The sequence below is a fragment of the Somniosus microcephalus genome, chromosome 14 (genome assembly GCF_052327205.1).
Source record: "Somniosus microcephalus isolate GS21.2 chromosome 14, FLI_Smic_1.0, whole genome shotgun sequence".
Lineage (NCBI taxonomy): Eukaryota > Metazoa > Chordata > Chondrichthyes > Squaliformes > Somniosidae > Somniosus > Somniosus microcephalus.
In genome coordinates, this window is record NC_141000.1 from 19,345,530 (window position 1) to 19,368,730 (window position 23,201).

Consider the following 23,201-nt stretch of genomic DNA (forward strand, 5'->3'; position numbering starts at 1 on the left):
TTAAACAATAACCCTTACTAGGTACTACGTTTTAATTAACCAGTATGCTCTAACCATGGTTAACCCCTGACTAATTTAACAGGTTTGTATAAGTCTTTCTGGTTGCTTGCGAATCCTTTGTGAACGTCTTAATTCCACTTGTGGTGGATTCTCAGATTCATTCGCACTTGAGATTGGAGTAGTCTCTGATGTTGGTTTTTACTCTGTCCCGCTGTGGCCTGGCAGTACCAGTGTCCACTGGCACCTTATAAGCCATGCTGGGTCCTGGAACAGCCTCCTCTACTGCCCTTTGTTCCATCTGAGGCAGTTCCCCCTGCTGCCGGCTGAAAAGCTGATCCACATGCCGACAAACCCCTCGACCATCCCCTAGTAACACGGAGTATGACACAGGTCCTGTAATGTCCTGGATTAGTCCTGGTATCCATTTCGGTCCATAACCGAAGTTCCGGGTGTACACAGAGTCCCCTATGGCGAAATGGCAAGCTTTAGTATGTTTGTCATGGTACGCTTTTTGGTTTGTTTGTTTTGTCTCAACCTTGCTTTTGAGATCTGGGTGTATCAGGTCTAACGTGCACCGCAACTTTCTCCCCATCATCAACTCAGCCGGAGAAAGCCCCGTGGTAGCTTGGGGTGTTATACGATAACTAAACAAGGCTCTATTGAGCTTGGTCTCCAGGGTGTCACCTGAGCTCTTCCTCATGAGCTCCTTAAAAGTCTGCACGGCTTGCTCGGCTAACCCATTTGAGGCTGGATGATATGGAGCCGAGGTGACATGTGTGATTCCATTCCTTACCATGAATTCTTTGCTCCCTTCACTAACAAAACACTGTGCATTGTCGGATACAATCATTTCTGGAATACCATGCGTGCTGAAGCTGTTCCTGAGACAATTCAGCGTGGCATCAGTCGTTGCAGAGCTCACTGGATAAACGTCGATCCACTTTGAGTGAGCGTCAACCAGCACCAAAAACATTTTGCCCATAAAATGTCCCGCATAGTCTATGTGAATTCTCCTCCAGGGTTTGCTGGGCCACGCCCAGGGATGGAGTGGTGCCCCAGCAGGTGCTTTCCTCTGTTCCTGACATATAGTGCATGACTTTACCTTTGACTCAATTTCAGCATCCAAGTTAGGCCACCACAGGTAGCTCCTAGCCAGTCCTTTCATTCTAGTCATTCCTGGGTGCGATTGATGCAACTGTTCCATCAAAGTAGAGCGTCCCCGCTCTGGGACTATGATGCGTGCTCCCCATAGCACACATCCATCTTGGACACTGAGCTCGTGCTGTCTCTGTCTGTACGGCGCGAACTCCGGTCCCTCATGGTGATCTGGCCAGCCTTTCAACACATACTCACGGACCCTTGACAGAACGGGGTCCTTGGCTGTCCAGCCCTGGACTTGTGCTGAAGCCATCAGGGGACTGATCTCCTGATCCAGCATCAGGACATGCTCCTCAGGGGAAGTACTGCGAGGAGATTTTGAGAGGGGCAGGCGGCTGAGAGCATCCGCATTCCCGTTTTCCTTGCCGGCTCTGTACGTGATCACATATTCATAGGCTCTTAGTATTACTGCCCATCTCATTATTCTCTGTGATGCCATTTGAGGCACCGCTTTCATCTCATTCAGTAAGCTAATAAGAGGCTTGTGGTCAGTACTGATTACAAACTTCCTCCCATATATGTACTTATGGAATTTCTTTACTCCAAATATAATGGCCAACCCCTCTTTATCAAGCTGTGAATAGTTCTTTTCCACAGCTGTGAGCGTGCGTGAAACAAACCCGATGGGCCTTTCCGCTCCATCTGGCATGCGGTGGGCCAACACTGCCCCCACTCCATAGGGTGATGCGTCACAGGACATTATCAGCTCCTTCTTCTCGTCGTAATGCACTAACACCCTGCTGGACTGAAGTAGTTCCTTTGACTGCTGAAACGCTTTTGCATGCTCTGGCCCCCAACGCCATGGCTCCTCCTTTCTCAGCAGTTTGTGCAGGGCTGCCAGCAGCATCGATAAGTTTGGAAGAAACCGGTTATAATAATTCAGGAGCCCTAGATAGGCTTTCAGTTCAGTCACTGAGGTGGGTGCCGGTGCATCCTGCACTGCCCGCACTTTCCCTGGTAATGGATGGAGGCCTGTGGCATCCACCCGATGTCCCAGGAATGTAACTTCCTTCTCCATGAAACTACACTTACTCCGTTTCGGGCGTAGCCCCGCCTCTTCCAGCTGCTGTAGCACTTTGTCCAGTGTTTTTAAGTGATCCTGATCATCACTTCCTGTTAGCAGAATATCATCTAAGTACACGGCCACCTTTGGAATGCCCTGCAGAATGTCCTCCATAGTCCATTGGAATATTGCTGAGCTAGAACTGACACCAAATGGTAACCTGGCATACGTGAACAGCCCCTTGTGCGTGTTCATCGTGACAAACTTTTTTGATTCTTCATCTAGCAATATCTGCTGATACGCATGTCTCATGTCCAGTTTACTGAATCTTTCTCCCCCAGCGAGCGATGTTAACATGTCCTCCATTCTCGGAATGGGGTACTGTTCCAGTGATGATACTCTGTTCACTGTTAACTTATAGTCACCACACACCCTTACGTTACCGTCGGGCTTCAATACTATTGGTGCCGCCCAGTCTGAAAATTTCACTGGTTCTATTACTTTGTCCCTTAGCAGGCGATCTAGTTCCGCCTCAACCTTGGTTTTCATTGCAAAAGGTACCGACCTTGGTTTAAAGAAACGAGGCGTGGCATCACTGGCTACATGAATCTTGGCTGTGGCTCCCCTTAAGGTGCCCAGTTCGTCCTTGAACACTAACTCATGCTTCATCAGCACTTCTTGCAGTGCCTCTGTACTGTCCTCCATTTTATTCATTGCCTGCCAGTACACACTCAACTCACTGATCCACCCTCGCCCTAACAGGTTTGGCCATATGTGGTATCTTGAGGTGGCCATAGATGGAGACGGACACCGGTTAACTCCTTAACATGGTTTAATCAACACTTGCACATAAAAGCTTCTGCCACGAGGCACTAAAAACAAAGAGTACAACCAGTACAGATCAGACTTAACTCAGGAGAGCAATTGCCACAGCACCACCTGGTGGATCAGGTTACTCATAACCTCTCAGGTTACTACATGAACGATCTCCTCTTTAAAGGCAGCAATTTGTTCAATTACAGTTTTGCCTGCCAATCTTTGCTTCCAATTTACCCGGGCCAGATCCGTTCTCAACCCACTGAAATTTGCCTTCCTCCAATTAAGTATTTTTACTCTAGATTGTTCCCTGCCCTTTTCCATAGCTAATCTAAACCTTATGATACTGTGATCACTGTTCCCTAAATGTTCGCTACTGATACTTGCTCCACTTGACCCACCTCATTCCCCAGAACCAGATCCAGGAATGCCTCCTTCCTCGTTGGGCCAGAAATGTACTGATCAAGAAAGTTCTCCTGAACACACTTCAGAACTTCTCCCCCATCTCTGTCCTTTACACTATTATTATCCCAGTCTATATTAGAATAATTGAAGTCCCCCATTATCACTGCTCTATAGTTCTTGCACCTCTCAGTAATTTCCCTGCAAATTTGCTCCTCTATATCCTTCCCACTAGTTGGTGGCCTATAGAATACACCTAGTAATGTAATTTTGTTTTGTTTTGTTTATGGGATGTGGGTGTTGCTGGCAAGGCCAGCATTTATTGCCCATCCCTAACTTCCCTTGAGAAGGTGGTGGTGAGCTGCCTTCTTGAACCGCTGCAGTCCGCGTGGTGAAGGTACTCCCACAGTGCTGTTAGGGAGGGAGTTCCAGGATTTTGACCCAGCAACAATGAAGGATTGGCGATATACTTCTAAGTCAGGATGGTGTGTGACTTGGAGGGGTACTTGGAGGTGGTGGTGTTCCCATGCCCCTGCTGCATGCCCCTGCTGCCCTTGTCCTTTTAGGTGGAAGAGGTCACGAGTTTCAGAGGTGCTGCCGAAGAAGCCTTGGCAAGTTGCTGCAGTGCATGGTACGCTGGTGGTGGAGGGAGTGAATGTTTAAGGTGGTGGATGGGGTGCCAATCAAGCGGGCTGCTTTGTCATGGATGGTGTAGAGCTTCTTGAGTGTTGTTGGAGCTGCACTCATCCAGGCAAGTGGAGAGTATTCCATCACACTCCTTACTTGTGCTTTGTGGATGGTGGAAAGGCTTTGGAGAGTCACGAGGTGAGACACTCGCTGCAGAATACCCAGCCTCTGACCTGCTCTTGTTGCCAAATTATTTATGTGGCTGGTCCAGTTAAGTTTCTGGTCAATGGTGACCCCCAGGATGTTGATGGTGGGGGATTCGGTGATGGTAATGCCGTTGAATGTCAAGGGGCAGTGTTTAGACTCTCGCTAGTTGGAGATAGTCATTGCCTGGCACTTGTGTGGCGCGAATGTTACCTGCCACTTATCAGCCCAAGCCTGAATGTCGTCCAGGTCTTGCTGCATGCAGGCATGGACTGCTTCATTATCTGAGGAGTTGTGAATAGCGCTGAACACTGTGCAGTCATCAGCAAACATCCCCACTTCTGACCTTATGATGGAGGGAAGGTCATTGATGAAACAGCTGAAGATGGTTGGGCCTAGGATGCTGCCCTGAGGAACTCCTGCAGCGATGTCCTGGGGATGTGATGACCAACCACCACAACCACCTTCCTTTGTGCTCGGTATGACTCCAGCCAGTGGAGAGTTTTCCCCCCCGATTCCCATTGACTTCAATTTTACTAGGGCTCCTTGATGCCACACTCGGTCAAATGCTGCCTTGATGTCAAGGGAAGTCACTCTCACCTCGCCTCTGGAATTCAGCTTTTTTGTCCCTGTTTGGACCAAGGCTGTAATGAGGTCAGGAGCTGAGTGGTCTTGACGGAACCCAAACTGGGCATCAGTGAGCAGGTTATTGGTGAGTAAGTGCTGCTTGATAGCACTGTCGATGACACCTTCCATCACTTTGCTGATGATTGAGAGTAGACTGATGGGGCGGTAATTGGCCAGATTGGATTTGTCCTGCTTTTTGTGGACAGCACACACCTGTGCAGTTTTCCACATTGTCGGATAGATGCCAGTGTTATAGCTGTACTGGAACAGCTTGGCTAAAGGCGTGACTAGTAGTTCTGGAGCACAAGCCTTCAGCACTGATAGCCGGGATGTTGTTGGGGCCCATAGTCTTTGCTGTATCCAGTGCGCTCAGCCGTTTCTTGATATCACGTGGAGTGAATCGAATTGGCTGATGACCGGCTTCTGTAATGGTGGGGACCTCAGAAGGAGGCCGATATGGATCATCCACTCTGCACTTCTGGCTGAAGATGGTTGCAAACGCTTCAGCCTTGTCTTTTGCACTCACGTGCTGGGCTCCACCATCATTGAGGATGGGGATATTCATGGAGCCTCCTTCTCCCGTTAGTTGTTTAATGGTCCACCACCATTCATGACTGGATGTGGCAGGACTGCAGAGCTTTGATCTGATCTGTTGATTGTGGGATCGCTTAGCTCTGTCTATAGCATGCTGCTTCCACTTTTTAGCATGCATGTAGTCCTGTGTTGCAGGTTTTTAAGGTATGCCTGGTGCTGCTCCTGGCATGCTCTTCTACCCTCCTTGTTGAACCAGCGTTGGTCCCCTGGCTTGGTGGTAATGGTAGAGTGAAGGATATGTCGGCCCATGAGGTTACAGATTGTGGTGGAATACAATTCTGCTGCTGCCCCACAGCGCCTCATCGATGCCCAGTTTTGAGCTGCTAGATCTGTTCTGAATCTATCCCATTTAGCACAGTGATAGTGCCACACAACACGATGGAGGGTTTCCTTGGTGTGAAGACGGCACCTCGTCTCCACAATGACTGTGCGGTGGTCACTGCAACCAATACTGTCATGGACACATGCATCTGCGACAGGTAGATTGGTGAGGATGAGTTCAAGTAGGGTTTTCCCTCGTGTTGGTTCTCTCACCATCTGTCGCAGGCCCAGACTGGCAGCTATGTCCTTCAGGACTAGGCCAGTAGCGGTGCTACCGAGCCACCCTTGGTGATGGGCTTTGAAGTCCCCCATCCAGAGTACATTCTGTGTCCTTGCTACTCTCAGTGCCTCTTCAACATGGAGGAGTACTGATTCATCAGCTGAGGGAGGGCAGTAGGTAGTAATCAGCAGGAGGCTTCCTTGCCCATTGCTTGACATGAAGCGTCATGGGGTCTGGAGTCAATGTTGAGGACTCCCAGGGCCACTCCTTCCTGATTGTATACCACACTGCTGCCACCCCAGGTGGATCTATCCTTCCCGTAGGGCAGGACGTACCCAGGAACTGTGATGGAGGAGTTTGGGATATTGGCTGAAACATATGGGCCTAGAAATTCAGTATAGCCACGTTTGGGGTGCTACAGCCGGGCGACTGCTAAAGTTTGCGCCCGGCGCAAGTTCGCGCCACCTTTGCCGATATTCAGTGGCATCGCCCCAAGAGGCTGCTGCTGCGCTAAAACAGGCGATGCACGACTATCATTAGGCGCTAAGCTGGCAGCCCGGGGTGATACCCCCGAGGGCAGGCGCAGCGCAGGTGCGGTGAGATGCTGATTGACGGCAGACACTCTGGCGCCGGTCAGCTCTTAAAGGGGGAGGGTGAATTTGTTTGCCTGCCACGCCCTGCACACTGCAGCCCTGAAGCAAGGCCTGACCACTTCTGCTTCATCTGTGCAACGCCCAGGACTATGGAGAAGGCCAGGGTTTGCACCCATTGCAGCCCCCATTATATGTTTGCAATCAATGATATGACACTGAAGTTAAAGACAAGTGGAAAGCTGTGGGCTGAAGCCACGAGTACCTGTGCGAGTGTTGAGCCAAACCAGAAAGCTCTCTACCTTTGTCTCTCTGCAAAGATCCGTCTCTCACAAAGAAGGAGTGTTGCAAAATGGCTGCCTTTTCTACTGCAGGAGGAGTGCCCTTTAATTTGCGCCCCCTGCGCCGACTGAGAACCGTTCCCCTCTACCAGTCGCTAGGGGCGCCAGGCGCACAATAGGCCGGCGCCACTGAATTTCCAGGTTGGGGCGAACAAAGGGCGTTGCACGATGAAATGACGTCAGGATCTGCGCGTGCAGCTGAGCGCGCGCAAAGGCTTTGCGCCACCGCTAAATCTTTACTGAAGTTGGGGAGAGGCGCAGATCGCGCTGCGCCCGGCCGCTAGCCACCTAGCGCCCAACATCTCCTCCTCCTAAGGCGCTAGCGGCTGGCGCAAACAACTGAATTTCTAGGCCATGATTCCTTGAGTATGACTATGCCATGCTGTTGCTTGACAAGTCTGTGGGACAGCTCCCCCAATTCTGGCACAAATCCCCAGACTAGGTGTGCCATTGCCATGTCCATAGCCAGTGCTGAGGTCCATCTGGTTTCATTCTTATTATTGTGTTTCGTAACAGTTTGTTACAACTGAGAGGGCAGTTAAGAGTCAACCATATTGCTGTGGGTCTGGAGTCACATATAGGCCAGACCAAGTAAGGATGGCAGAGTGGGCATTTGTGAACCAGATGGGTTTTTACAACAATCCAGTAGTTTCCATGGTCACCATCACTGACACTAGCTTTTTAATTCCAGATTTATTTAATTAACTGAATTTAAATTCCCCAGCTGCCGTGGTGGGATTTGAACTCACGTCACTGGATCATTAATCCAGGCCTCTGGATTACTAGCCCAGTGACCTTACCACTATGCCACCTCTATTATTTCTTAATTGGAGCCAGATAGATTTTGTCTTTGACCCCTCCAGGGCATTTTCTCTCTCCAGCACTGTGACATTTGTAGGTAGGTGAATCCGCACCTTCCCTCTTAGAATCTAATTGCAGAATCCGACCTGAACCCGTCCGGGTGGGGTAAAATGGTCAAGGCTCACAACTCAGTACAACTCAGTATTCTTTTAACTGTTTATTGTACTACGGATAACATACAAACGTCAATGCACTGTTTCCTTTAACTTCAAACAGTACTCACATACACTGTTTACTTTAACTCTTTAATTTCAAACACCACTCACCCCGGCGATCACTCGGAGGTATATATTTCCATCTGTACGGGTGATCAAACCCAACCCTTGCAGTTCCCTTGCAAGTTGCCAAAGTTTGTCCCTAAACGCACCCTTTTTATAATACAAAAATCATACCCATGACAATTGATTGACGCAACCCTCGCCTTTGATTGTACCTTCTTAATCTTTTCTGTTTCTGCAAATCTATAGGGCTGGATTTTCATTGAGGAGGCGAGTAGGAGGCGGGACTACAACTTTCAGGGTTGTAGTCCCGCCTCCATCGAGTTGTAGCCAACCCACGCGATTTTAACTTAATTGACCTTGTTGAGCCCACCCAGCGGGCTCAGCAAGCCAATTAAGGGCCACCCGGCAACAGGTGATGTCACAGATTGATATTTCATCTGTCAAGACCTTTTGACAGATGAAATATCAGCGTTCGACAGCTGTTTGAAGCTGTCAAACACTGACAAGCTGTACTCCAAGTTAATTCCTTCCTCTCAGGGTGATTTAGAGATCTCTCCAGAACAGAAAGCTGAATGCTGCAATTTTTGACAGATCATGGCCATTCTGCTTTCTGTGCTGGTGAGATGAGGGACTCCCGAGACCTGAAGGAAGGAAGGCTGTAAAGGGAAGTAAAACTTCTTTAAACACACAAAACACACTTACCTCTGCAGTCATGCACCCATCACTCACCTGAACACCGGACATCTCGACCCCTCTAAGCCCTTCAGTCAGACGGCCCACCTTGCTAACTTGCCGTGGTTTGGAGCCATTGGGAATCCCACACTTCAAGAATGAAAATAGGGATTAGGCTAAAAACTGCCTGTTAACTACCTGTTAACAGGCAGTTAATTGGCACTAATCCCCTTCCCATCTCAGGGAGGCGGCTTCCAGTGCGGATCGGGTACCCGCCTCCTTTGAAACTGGCATGGAGGCGGGTTGGGTTTGGGATGGGTTCATGCCCCCTGATTTCGGGATTTTAACCCCCATGCGCCTCCAATCCCGCCTCTACGGCCCAATGAAAATCCTGCCCATAGAGTACTTGATTTGATCACTTCTCCATCCTGGGTCAGTGAATAGTCCATTATCACACAAGGGTGTTTTGATGGGGAAAAGTTCCGGGCTTATCAGCATTCTGAAAGGTTGGCAAATGGGTTTTACTCCAGCAACAGTTTGATATTAACACCTCCAAAGGATGAGGGAACCGATCCAGACTCGGTGGAACCATGGTCGTTACCTGTCGTGTTGATTTGTGAGTCTCATTAACAGCCTGACCACAGGAGTTCAATGGACAGGACAGTCAGTTAAATTTAAACAAACACATGTCATTGTGTGGCATGATTACTCTGGCTACTTCCTTCGTTAGCATATTCATAAAGTCAATCAATCATGTCTGTGTCTCTGTATGAATAATCTCCTCCTGCATTCCGTTCAGCTCACTGCTCATTTTAAAAAGTTCATTTAAAAGTCCTGTTGGTTCCTCAAGGCATGCTGGGATACGAAGCTTGGTTAATTTCTTATGATTGGCCAATTTACAAAACTGCCTGTACAGTACAGCCGCTTAACCCTTTAATGTCGGTTTACTTTAACTTAAGTGCATTCTTGCTGCAGGACTGGCTACACATTCTCCTTAACTAATACCACCTCCTTGCTTTCCTTCCCTATCTTTCCTGAACACCTTATATCCAGGAATATTTAAAACACAATCCTGCCCTTTTTTGAGCCAGGTCACCGTTATCACCACGACATCATATTCCCATGTGGCTACTTGCGCCTGCAGCTCACCAACCTTATTTACCATGCTTCGTGCATTTACACACATGCACTGTAAACCTGTCTTAGACCTTCTTGTATTCTCTCTTAGTCTGACCCCACCTTACTATTTCTTACTCTAGTGCTATCTGTCACTCCCAATCCTTTATGCACTTTGTTTCTCCTTTCTAATGCTACATCCTGGCGCCCATCCCCCTGTAAATTAGTTTAACCCTCCCCAACAGCACTAGCATACCACCCCCCCCCCCCGCAGCGAGGTCATTGGTTCTGGCTCTATTGAGGTGCAACCCGTCTGACCTGAACAGGTCCCACCTCCCCCAGAACCAGTCCCAATGTCCCAGGAATCTGAAAGCCCTCCCTCCTGCGCCATCTCTCCAGCCACGCATTCATCTGTTCTATCCTCCTATTTCTATACTCACTAGCTCATGGCACAGGGAGTAATCCAGAGATTACTACCTTTGAGGTCCTGCTTTTAAATCTCTTTCCTAGCTCTCTAAATCTGCCTGCAGGACTGATGCGCCATCAATTACTCAAAAGACTGAAGTTGAGCGAGTAACAATCAGGCTTTTATTAACTAAAGAATGAAGGTCTAGTCTCGAGTGGTCGACCCGTCCAGAATACTAAGGGACTGGGAGGTAGTCACTTATATACCTGGAATAGTGGGAGGAGTCAGCCGAGGCATGTCCAGACCTGTACCTAGTGGAATACACATACAGACACAGACAGGTATGACAGTGGTTTACCACAAGGACCTCATCCCTTTTTCTACCTATGTCATTGGTACCAATATAGACCACGGCCTTTGACTGTTCACCCTCCCCCCCTCAGAACGTTCTGCAGCCACTCAGTGACATCTTTGACCCTGGCACCAGGGAGGCAACATACCATACTGGAATCACTTCTGCAGCCACAGAAATGCCTGTCTGTTCCCCTAACTATCAAATCCCCTACCATTATTGCCTTCCCAATCTTCCTTCTCCCACCACTACCGCTCCACCCCCGCCCCCCCACCACCGCCGCCCCCCCCCCCCGGTACAGTTGAATCACCCGTGGTGCCGTGGACTTGGCTCTGGCTGTACTCCCCAGAGGAACCATCGCCCTCCCCTGAATACTGGTTGGAGAGTGAGATGCACTCAGGGTACTCCTGCACTACCTGCCTGGTCCTCCATGTCTGTCTGACGGTCACCCATTCCCTCTGCCTAAATATTTCTTCCAATTCTTTTTTATTACCTGTGAGTTTATCTTGCGCATCCCTTAATGGCCCTATTCCAATCCTAATTTTTCTTTTGTTATTTATGTGTCTGTAGAATCCATTGCTATTTCTTTTTATATTTAGTTTAATGTAATTTTGTATTTCCTTTGTTTTCCTAATTATTATTTTGACTTCTTTCCTAACCTGTTCATGTTCTCTTTTGTCATCCGCTCCTTTCTTTTCTATATTCTTTGTGTACGCCTTTTTCTTTCGTTTCAATTTTACCCATATATCCTTAGTCATCCATGGTGTTTCATTATTGATTAGTTTGTTCTCGTCTTTTAGCAGAATATGTTTCTCCTGAACTCTTGATCACCTTTTAAAATATTTTCCACTGCTGTTTTATCTCTTTGTCAATTTTTTTCCAGTTTACCTTCTCTATTCCATCTGGATCTCCTCAAAATTAGTTTCTTTTCTCCAATCTATTACTTTGGTCTTTGTCTTACTTATGTCTTTCTCAATCATTATTTTAAACTTTATCTTATGATCGCTATTGCCTAGATTTTCCCCTGCAGTCACTTCTCTTATCTGTGCTGGTTCATTTCATAGAAACATAGAAACATAGAAGATAGGAGTAGGCCATTCGGCCCTTCGAGCCTGCTCTGCCATTCAATGAGATCATGGCTGATCATCCAAATTCAGTACCCATACCCCTTGATCCCTTTAGCCTTAAGAAATATATCCAACTCTTTTTTGAATATATTTAATGAACTGGCCTCCACCGCCCTCTGTGGCAGAGAATTCCACAGGTTCACCACTCTCTGAGTGAAGAAATTCCTCCTCATTTCAGTCCTAAATGGCTTACCCCTTATCCTTAGACTATGACCCCTGGTTCTGGACTCCCCGGCCATCATAAACATCCTTCCTGCATCTAGTCTGTCCAGTCCTGACAGAATTTTATAAGTTTCGATGAGATCCCCTCTCAATCTTCTAAACTCCAGTGAGTATAAGCCCAATCGACACAATCTCTCCTCATACGTCATTCCTGCCATCCCAGGTATCAGCCTGGTGAATCTTCGCTGCACTCCTTCCATGGCAAGAACGTCCTTCCTCAGGTAAGGCGACCAAAACTGCACACAGTACTCAAGGTGCGGTCTCACCAAGGCCCTGTACAACTGTAGCAAGACATCCTTGTTCCTGTACTCAAACCCTCTTGCTACGAAGGCCAACATACCATTTGCCTTCTTAACCGCCTGCTGCACCTGCATGCTTACCTTCAGCGACTGGTGCACAAGAACACCCAGGTCTCTTTGCGCTTCACCTTCTCCCAATCTATTGCCATTCAAATAATAATCTGCCTTCCTGTTTTTGCCACCAAAGTGGATAACCTCACATTTATCCACATTATAGTGGGCAGAAACATGGCAAATGCAATCACCCAATCTGTCCAAATTGTACTGGAGTTTCACGACATCCTCCTCACAGCTTACCCTCCCACCCAGCTTTGTGTCGTCTGCAAATTTGGAGATATTACATCCAATTCCCTCGTCCAGATCATTAATATATATTGTGAACAGCTGGGGTCCTAGGACCGATCCTTGCGGTACCCCACTAGTCACTGCCTGCCACTCGGAAAACGACCCGTTTATTCCAACTCTTTGCTTTCTGTCCGCCAACCAGTTCTCTATCCAAGTCAATACCTTCCCATTACTAGAGCCAGCAGTGATGATTCCTCCCTTGTTGGGCGTCTTACTGGGTAAGAAAGGAGTTCTGAACACACTGTAAAAAACACTCCATTCATTTTTTGCCCTTTGCCTACCTCTTCTTGCCAGTTTATTTGAGGGTAATTGAAATCTCCCATGATTATTATTCTATGGGGGAAAAATTGAGTTGGTTAGCACCTCCCGTTAGCACCTCTGGGGGGCACTAACGGGGTGCTAACAACTTACCGCCCATGCGTGGTGATTTTAGTGCCGCCCATGAAATTCAACTGGCGGTTTGCGGTGGCACTAAACACTTTCGCTACGATCTCCTGTGCCCGGAGATTGTGACATCATCCAAGCGCACAACGCCCCGGTAGCGCCCCGGACCGGAAATTGATTCTCGCCCCCTGCCTCCACGCCTGCCGCTAGGAACGACAGGTAGAGGGGGACAGTGTGTAGCTGGCTGGGAGCTGGGGGAGCGCTATTTAAAGGTGTGTGCTTCCTGTTTTTTTCTGTCAGCAATCAATTCTGCATACGAACGTTGAGAGGGAGCGAGGTGTTTGGAGAGATTTAACGGTTTCCTACTTGAAGGAGTTTCGGTCGTCAGCAAGACTTATCAGGTTCCCATTTCTGTTACCTTTGGTACTACCACATTTAGAAGAGTTAATAGGGGCTGCACTGGCATGGGCCGCACCCTCCAGATTCACTGTTGGAGGCAGCGGAGGTGGTGGTAGAGTGTGGAAAACGTGGCCAGAGAGAGAGGGCCAACAGGGCTCTGCACTGGAGACCTTACCCTCCCAGGGTATTCCGGGAGCAGTTCTCATATATCCATCTGTCCGAGAAGCAGTGTTTTAGAAGGCTCAGCTTCAGCAAGGAGGTGGTCACAGAGCTCTGCCACCTCCTGCAACCAGAGCTCAAGCCTCAGCTCATGACCAGGACGTCTCTCTCGGTGGCAGTGAAGGTGACGGTGGCTCTCAATTTCTATGCCAGCGGCTCCTTCCAGGCTTCAACAAGGGATATTACGAACATCTCCCAGTTCACTGTCCATTGCTGCATCCGGGAGGTCACAAATGCTCTCTACAAAAGGAGAAGGGAGTACATCTCATTCTCCATGACCCGTGACAAACAGCGTGAACGCGTTTGTGACTTCACTAGGATAGCGGGCTTCCCCATGGTTCAGGGCGCCATTGACTGCACGCACGTGGCATTGCAGGCACCTCATCAAAATATTCCACAACCGCAAAGGCTACTACTCTCTGCAGTTGGTGTGCGACCACAGACAGCGCACCCTCGCCGTCAATGCCCGCTATCCTGGCAGCAGTCACAATGCATTCATCCTGCACCAGACTGGTGTCCCAGACCTGTTCCAACCACCGCATCAAACTTGTGGCTGGTTCCTCGGGGACAAGGGTTATCCACTCTGCACTTGGCTGATGACACTGCTCCGTAATCCCAACATTCCTGCTGAGCTCGCATACAATGAGAGCCATAGTGCTACTAGGAACCTCATCGAACAGACTATCAGCGTGCTGAAGCAACAGTTCCGGTGCCTTGACCACGCTGGAGGAGCCCTGCAGTACTTCCCTGATCGAGTATCGGCTTTCATAGTTGTGTGCTGCATGCTTCACAACCTCGCAATCCTGAGGACCCAGCCATTGCCACCAGGGATTGGTGGGCCACCTCAGGAGGAGGAAAAGGAGGACGAGGAGATGGAGGAGGAAGGTGAAGAGGAGGAGGAGCAGCAACAACGTGGGAGGGAAGCACTCAATGTTGCTTCTGCAAGGGCTGTTCGTGAATACCTCATTACACAGCGCTTCTGATGAATGAGAGAGCAGATGGCATTTGGGCTGAACAACCACATCATTACAGCCAGCCTGCAGCCCCTGTGACCGGCCAAAGCTCCAATGAGAAACATGAAGAAATTTGTAACATTGAAATAAACATTTTTATTATTCTGAACAACTGTGTCTTATTAAGCACAACCAATAACAAACACACAATTTATTAACAAACACAACTGGTTCTTAGCACATCAAAATAATTCTTAACAGAGTGAACAATATATTTACAAACACATCCAATTTTGGTACAAACACTCCCCCCATTTGGTCTACAACTTTTAGTTATTCGGCCTTCCTCAATGATCTCCCTCCCCTTTGTACTTCCCCCCTCCCAATCCTACTGCTCCTCCGTAATGTGGCCCCAGTGGCTGCAGCAAGGCTGGTGGAAGGCTGCTGAATCTGGGAGCCAAAGACTGCAGATGGCCTTGCAGGATGCCCTTGACCAGCTCTGGGCCTGGAGGGCCCGGCTGCAGACTGCACCACCTCTGCATGGGCAGCAGCAGTGGGCTGGCTGGGTTACAGGCTGCGGCAAATGCAATGGCGGAGTGGCAGTGGTGGGAGCAGGAATGCTGTCATCCTGAGAGAGGACAGCACCTTCCTGCTCGACCGACACACTGCCACTCCCCCGGGGCAGAACCTCAGCATCCGGAGCAATCTGCTCGAGCACAGATTGCTGGCCTGCTGCGGCACTGTGAGATCCCCAGTGGACTGTGGGTGACCCAGAGAAGATGGCAGCAGTCAGCGCTTGTGTGGCATCAATCTGAGACTGCATGAGAGCAGTCTGAGACTGGAAGGCACAAACCAATGACTCGATTCCAGCACTACACAGTTGCGTTGCCTTGGCCTGTGCTGCAATAGATGCTGCCACCTCACCCATTACACACTTGCAATGAGGCAAGGATGGGCTCGAGGGTTTGCGCACAGATTACAGCTGTGCTGGCGACAGACTCCTCCACGCTCCTGGCCAGTGCATCCATGCTCTCGGGCACCCTTGCCATTGCACCCGTGAGCTCAGTATACATGCTCATCGCCTGAGTATTCATCGCCGCGATATCGAGGTCTTCATCCGAGACCTGTGCAGCAGAACTCGTGCGTGCACTCACCCTGTGGGGAGATGGCCCTCGAGCTTCCCTTCCCCCATGGCGTTGCTGCAGCCCACTGGGTCCCAGAGCTTCACCCACATCAGAGCCAATTCCTAGGCTCCCCTCCAGTGAACGCGTGGCCCCAGTATCGAATGTGTCACCCTCGGGAGATGCAGGCAGTGAGGCTCCGGCTTGGTGTTCCTGATCCTCTCCCGCATCGCTGCCACTGGGAGGCTGAGGGACAGGCTGGTCAGATTGTGGCTCACTACCTGAAAGCAGGAAGGTACAAGAGTGGCTTTAACGTGAGGGGAGGGGGCAGGAAGGGAGCAAGGAATGGAGACAGTATACTTAGATGGAAAGTGGGAAGGGCTCATTTTGTGAACATACCGTTGCTGTCCCCAAGGGAGTCGACCTCTCCGACTGCCACTCCGCCCACGACATGGCGCGCGATGATTCTGTGCACTCGCTCCTCTAGGTCTGTAAGGAAGTGCAGCTCCGCCTGGCCTTCTCCCGTGCATTGCTGCTCCCTCCTTTTATGAGCAAGCTTGGTCTGCAAGAAAAAGGACAGCGTGTGAATGAGTGTGCAGCCATGTGTTTGGCAGATGTGCCTATCATAGTTGAATAGCCAGTAATATCTGCAAGGTGTGAGATGTGGATGTGACTTTTAGTAGATGGTCATAGTTACTGGGTGAGTGTTGGGGATTTGGCACTTTACACAGTCTGTGCATAGAGTGAGGTTGAGATGGTGGATGTAGAGATATTTCAAGCATCTACTCACCCTGACCACCCGAGTGAGGTTGTTGAACTTCTTGCGGCACTGCGTGTGAGTCCTTTGGACCAGGCTTCTGGATGAGATGTAATGGGCCACCTCTCCCCGCATCCTTATAAACTCCCGGGGCAATGGCTTCCTGCCAGTGTCTGGAAACAGCACTCCCCATCAGCATTCCACAGCGACAACCAGAGCCACCAATGCCTGGTCGCTAAACCGGCGAGCTCTCTCCCTGGGCCTCTGAGCAGCCACGATAATCGTTGTTGAAGATTTGTACCTCCTTGCAGGCCCAGGTCAAACGCTGCAATGATCAGAGTGAGGCTGTGCAGCTTGATGGACCTCCCCTTTAAGAACTGGAAGGCGCTGGTCTGTCTGAGGACTAGGTAATTGACCGTGCCTGAGCTTGAGTAGCGCTCTGAGGTAGCGCCCCGTTCCCCGGCGTTAGCGCCCTAAGAGAAGTGTGTATCGCTTGATTTAGCGCTCCAATCACCTCCAGGGGCGCTGGAGACGAATTTTGCGGTTGCTGCCGCTAATTTGCGGCGGGCACTAAAGTTTGCGGCCGGCCGATGTTAGCGCCCCAAAAAGGTCGATGCCGAATTTTTCCCCCTGTCTTTTACTCATTTCATAGCTTTGCTTACATATTTATTCTTCCACTTCCCTTTCACTATTAGGTGGTCTGTGGAATTCCCCTATTAGCATGATCGATCCCTTCGCAGAAAAGTTAATTACCTTTTGCATCTTCAGCTTTCGTATCCATCATAACTATTGCTGTTTCCACACAGACAGAAGCTCAATAGTCATTCTTTGAAGATAACAATCATCTGCTTCCTCTTTCAGCTATCAGCTTTGCTCAGTAAAAGTTAAGTGTCTGCTCTTAAACATCAGAAATAAAACCATTACACATAAAGCCTAAATTGATTCCTTGAGATAGAACACAATTAACTGCACCTACTGACAATCTGCAGCCATGCTGCTTTCAATCTACAACCAGTCAAACGTAATGGTGCTGAAGTGGTTTGAATTAAATTGAACTCTCTGACATAAAAGTCAGCTCTGGGATGTTTAATTGACATCTGTTGCATCACTCAAACGGTACAAATTATATATTTTCTGATTGCATAGATATTGTCAGCAAGCTCGGTTTTTTTTGTGGCGAGTATTTATAGTGATAGTCTGCACTTAATTTGGATTTGTACTTCTACGGCTATCTGATTGCAAGATACTCATTAAAGATCCTATTGTCTGGAGCTGCGTAGGTCTGTTTACAGCTTTATAATTCTCTCCGCAATTGGTAAGATTCAATTAAGGGATGTTACGCTCTTCTTGTTTGCAATAGGATGATGTAAATCACATCACTTCAATATGTTATGGTGATGAGAATGAGACACAATGACAGCATTTCTCTTTTCCCACAAAACATATATTTCCCACACTCTTCGCACACCTTACTCCTACTATTTGTGTGACTATCATAGTATTAAGTCATCGTTATTAAAAAAAAGCAAAATTAAATCATTACAATTAGAATAATGCAATGACAACAATGAACCTCTTTGTCATATATTGGCAATCTTTAAATGCCAACAATTACTTGGCTTAGCCTCATGCTCAAACAACACTCGAAATGGTGAAACCCCCAACATATGCACACCATGTTATTCATTGTTGCCAATAAAACACTAAAGAAAGGATCGAGGCTCCCCAAATATGGCAATTCATTGAAATAATAATGGTTGCTGTGGGTTTAATGTTCTGCCACTAGATGTCACTGAGACAGCAAATATTCTGCTCATTTTCGGTACAAACTTACTTTGCCTGCTGTGGTCCTTCAGTTGTTCCTGCAGCTGCAGACAGGTAAGCAAAATGACAAAGAATGAATGCAAAACACACCAGCACAAAATAAAAGCACACCGATAACAAATTCAAGGGAATATTACAGAACAATAAAAAGCATAACAGAGAGACAGGCAAAGAAAATAAACAGCAGAAATGCTTGGCAAATATAGAAAAAACAAGTGGTAGGAAAGGTAGATTAAAATTGAATCAAGACCAGGCACTGAAAATAACATAATGGATATACAAACATATGAAAGGACAAGTAAAGAGCAGTTGGTCCATTAAATCTGTTCCATTGATATAAGCTATTAGCTGGCTAGCAGCAAGTATCAACAAAGTAATTCACACAGGATAATCAATGGCTCATAGCAAGTACCTCGGCAGAACCGGGACCAATATCCTCGCAGGGGGGTTTGCTAGTGCTGTTGGGAAGGATTTAAACTAGTTTGTCAGGGGGCTGGGAACCTAAGTGTGGGCCCAGAACAGAGAGAAACAAAGCTGGAAGTGCAAGTTAGAAAGGTAGTCAGCAAAACTAGTAGGGAGCAGAAACAAAGGCCAACAGTAAAGAGGGTCAAAGTGCAGAAAAATATTAAACAGGCAAAGTTGAAGGCACTTTATCTAAATGCACATAGCATTCGCAACAAGGTGGATGAATTAATGGCACTAATAGAAGTAAATGGGTATGATGTAATTGCCATTACAGAGACATGGTTGCAGGGTAACCAAAGCTGGGAACTGAATGTTGCAGGGTACTTAACATTTAGGAAGGACAGACAAAAAGGAAAAGGAGGTGGCGTAGCGCTGGTAATAAGGGATGAGATCGGTACGGTAGAGATAAAAGGTCTTGACTTGGCAGATCGTGATGTAGAACTGGAATCAGTTTGGGTGGAACTAAGAAACAGCAAAGGGAGGAAAACATTGGTGGGAGTTGTGTATAGGCCACCAAACAGTAGTGGTAATGTAGGGCACAATATCAATCAAGAGATTAGAAGTGCATGTAACAAGGGCAATACGGTAATCATGGGGGACTTTAATCTACATATTGACTGGGCAAATCAAATTACCACTAATGGTGTGGAGGACGGATTCTTGGAATGCATGCGAGGTGGTCTCCTGCATCAGTATGTGGAGGAACCAACCAGGGAACAGGCTATCCTGGATCTGGTAATGTGTAATGAGAAAGGGCTAATCAATAATCTTGTGGTAAAGGGGCCTTTACGGACAAGTGACCATAATATGATTGAATTTTATATTAAGTTTGAGAGTGATGTAGTCCAATCTGAAACTAAGGTCTTCAATCTAAACAGAGGAAACTACAAGGGATGAGGGACAAGTTGGTCATGGTAGATTGGGAGACTACACTAAAAGGTATGAAGGTGGACATACAATGGCTAACATTCAAGGAAATAATGCATAATTTGCAACAAACATATATTCCTCTAGGGCATAAAAACCCAAAAGGAAAAGTGATCCAACCATGGCTAACAAAATAAATTAAAGCTAGTATTAAGTCAAAGGAGGAAGCTTATCACGTTGCCAGAAAAAGCGGTCAGCCTGACGAATGGAATCTTTACAGAAATCAGCAACGGGGGACCAAGAAATTGATAAAGAAAGGGAAAATGGAATATGAGCACAAACTAGTGAAAAATATAAAATCGGATTGTAAAAGCTTCCAAAGGTATGTGAAAAGGAAAAGACTAGTGAAGGTAAATGTAGGTCCTTTACAGTCAGAGACAGGAGAATGTATAATAGGGAATGAGGAAATGGCAGAGAAATTAAATAAATACTTTGTTTCTGTCTTCACGGAGGAAGACACAAAAAACCTCCCAGAAATACGAGAAAACCAAGGGTGTGGCGAGAATGAGGAACTTAAAGAAATTATTAGTAAAAAAAACAGTACTAGCAAAATTAATGGGACTAAAAGTCGATAAATTTCAAGGACCGGGTGACCTACATCCTAGGGTTTTGAAAGAGGTGGCCATTGGGATAGTGGACGCATTGGTTGTCATCTTCCAAAATTCTATAGATTCTGGAATGGTTCCTGCAGATTGGAGGATAGCAAATGTAACCCCACTATTTAAGAAAGGAGGGAGAGAGAAAACGGGGAGCTACAGGCCTGTTAGCCTCACATCAGTAGTTGGGAAAATGCTGGAATCTATCATAAAGGATGCAATAGCTGGGCACTTAGAAACTAATAGTAAAATTGGGCAGAGTCAACATGGATTTATGAAAGGGAAGTCCTGTTTGACAAACCTACTGGAGTTCTTTGAGGATGTAACTAGTGGAGTAGACAAACAGGAACCGGTAGATGTGGTGTATTTGGATTTTGAGAAGGCCTTCGATAAGGTCCCACACAAGAGGTTGGTGAACAAAATTAGGGCGCATGGAATTGGGGGTAATATACTAGCATGGATTGAGAATTGGTTAACAGACAGAAAACAAAGAGTCGGGATAAACGGGTCTTTTTAAGGTTGGCAGGCTGTGACTAGTGGGGTACTGCAAGGATCATAAAAGCGGATTGGGCCCCAGCTATTCATAATCTATATCACTGATTTGGATGAGGGGACTAAATGTAACATTTCCAAATTTGCTGATGACACAAAGCTAGTTGTCAGTGTCAGTTGTGAAGAGGATGTGAAGAGGCTTCAAGAGGATCTTCAAAGGCTCAGTGAGTGGGCGAGAACATGGCAGATGGATTATAATGTGGATAAATGTGAAGTTATCCACTTTGGTAGAGAAAACAGAAAGGCAGAGCATTTCCTAAATGGTGAAAGATTGTGGAATGCAGATGCTCAAAGGGACCTGGGTGTCCTTGTACATGAGTCACTGAAAGTGAATGTGCGGGTGCAGCAAGACATTAGGAAGGCAAATGGTATGCTGCCCTTCATTACAAGAGGATTTGAGTACAGGAGTAAAGAAGTCTTACTCCAATTATATAGTGCCTTGGTGAGACCACACCTGGAGTACTGTGTACAATTTTGGTCTCCTTACCTAAGGAAGGATATACTTGCCATAGAGGGATTGCAACGAAGGTTCACGAGATTGATTCCTGGGATGGTGGGACTGTCCTATGAGAAGAGATTGAGTAAACTAGGCCTGTATTCTCTTGAATTCAGAAGAATGAGAGGGGATCTCATTGAAGCATACAAAATTATTACAGGGCTTGACAGAGAGGATGCTCGGAGAATGTTTCCCTTGGCTGCGGAGTCTAGAACCAGGGGCCACAGCCTCAGGATAAAGGGTAGACCTTTCAGGACTGAGGTGAGAAGAAATTTCACAGGCCACACACAGATTACCCAAAAGGGTTTTAGAAGTTGCAAGGCTTTTATTAAAGAGCTACAGTTTTAAAGCATAATCAGATATTACATATGGTTTAAGCTGAGTATAATAGACATACAACCCGTGACAGTAGGAGCGATCTACGACTCCCGAATCGGAATGCCACGACCGGATGGACGAGGAGGCAGTACGGTGGTCTCGGATTGGGTGGATTCCTGCAGTCTGCTGCAGCGGTCACTTCCGTTGGGTCATCTCTCAAGCTGTTGGAGGTGTTAGGCCATCAGCCACATCAGAGGCTAAACTTGACCAAAGTGTTAGGCCGTAGCCACCTCAGGGAGCCTTCGCCCCTAACTGCCTGATTTCCTCTCTCGGTCATCTATATTTATAGTTATTTCGGTGGGCTGGTAATCACCTAGTATCAATCATTTGATCCCTCATCCTATTGTCCAATTGTGAAGTGGGAAGGCATCCCTTGCCGTCGCTTTCTGCATGACTGACGCGGCCTCCCACTTATCTTTCTGAGGAATGTTTTGTTATGTTTCTTTAAGGACATTTTATGACCTTTTGGCTCCATTTTTGTCTAATATCCCCCACCCTGTGTTGTTTTGCATTTTACGATTCCCTTATCACTTCTATTTGTCTTTTGATGCTTGATATTCGACCTTGCTGGCATTTCTGCTCTCTGTTCCCGGCTGCATGTTGTCAGCCTCTGTTCTAAAAATTAAAACCCATCTTTGAATCTAACAGCGATTTCTTACAAGTCCCTTCTTTGAGAAGGAAATATCCTTATTGACTTCTCGCAATCGGCTCTTGACTAATCTAGTTAGTTCTTATTGCTCTCTCAACTTGGACGTTAGTTAGTAGGGCATCTTGATGATTTCTCCCTTCTTTACAGTTCATTCCTTGGAGGAGAAGGAGCAACCTCTGACCCCTTACTCAAATTCAATTCACTGTTCCGGTGTTCCAATTCTGCCCCACCTATGTATCCTCTGTTTCTTCTATCTTTCCTGATGTTACCCCGCCTGGGGTCTCCTCTACATTGCTTTGGATCTTCTCTTTCAGTGTACTCAATTAATTTGTTAGTGCTGGTTAGTCATAGGCATGAGTACTCAATTGGCTTATGTATCAAAGTCTTACTCCACACATTACATATATCAAATACACTATCATTACAAGTTGGATAACTACCAGAGTGTGTGAAATAATATGAACGTTAGGGTGTGCTGATATATCAAGCCCAATATCCCACCAGTGTGAGTTGTCCTCTATGCTGTCAATTTGCTCCAAAACATAAAATTGCTTTAGGGTGGGGTTCAGTCACATCACGAGCTCACTGAAGCCCTCAGACAACAGGGGAATGTCGTATCCGAATTGTGCCACATAATTGTGCAGCTATACTTAAGTATCTCATTTACTGTCAGTTTCACTTCAGCATAGGTTTCGATATTATGTAAAACGTGTTGATTGATGGGACAGGTCCTGTTAGACCCGTAAAGCATGGTAGTTGCGGTAGTAGTGACACAGTAGGCACCACCAAAACCACCTCATACTGGATTCGCACTGGTTTTTCCCACGCTCTGTTACCTACAAAGCACAATTATTACAGTCACAGTTAAATTCAGTCTTACAATCATTTCAAGCGACATTACAGTTTAACATCTAATCAACAAATCATGGACTTAAAAGATCTTTCTTTTACTCGTAT